The 601-nt window shown below is 45.3% G+C and overlaps 1 protein-coding gene across 1 annotated transcript in view; it reads right to left on the reverse strand.

Annotated features, from left to right (window-relative positions):
- Nucleotides 1-601, reverse strand: part of LOC108312180 — a 160,800-nt gene that overhangs the window by 86,791 nt on the left and 73,408 nt on the right.

Raw genomic sequence — 601 nt, forward strand, 5'->3', positions numbered from 1 at the left:
TGAACCCAGGAGGCGGAGGTTGCGGTGAGCCGAGATCACGCCATTGCACTCCAGCCTGGGTAACAAGAGCGAAACTCCGTCTCAAAAAAAAAAAACAAACAAAAAAACTAAAGATCGAATTACCTTAAGACCCAGCAATGACACTTCTAGGTATATATCCAAAGGATTGAAAGCAATTAAAAAATTTGAAAGCATCAGATATTTGCATGCCTATGTTTATAACAGCATTTATTCATAATAGCCAAAATCGACAGATGGATGGATAAACAAAGTGCTGTCTATACAGACAAGGGAATACTATTCAGCCTTAAAATGAAAGGAAATTCTGGCCGGGCACAGTGGCTCATGACTATAATCCCAGCACTTTGAGAGGCTGAAGCGGGTGGATCACCAGGTCAGGAGTTCCAGACCAGACTGGTCAACACGGTGAAACTCCACCCTACTAAAAATACAAAAATTAGATGGGTGTGGTGATGGGTGCCTGTAATCCCAGCTACTGGGGAGGCTGAGGCAGGAGAATTGCTTGAACCTGGGAGGTGGAGGTTGCAGCAAGCCAAGATCATGCCACTGCACTCCAGACTGGGTGACAGAGCAAGACTCC

This window comes from Cebus imitator, unplaced genomic scaffold (assembly GCF_001604975.1).
Source record: "Cebus imitator isolate Cc_AM_T3 unplaced genomic scaffold, Cebus_imitator-1.0 Scaffold122, whole genome shotgun sequence".
In the NCBI taxonomy this organism is placed as follows: Eukaryota; Metazoa; Chordata; class Mammalia; order Primates; family Cebidae; genus Cebus; species Cebus imitator.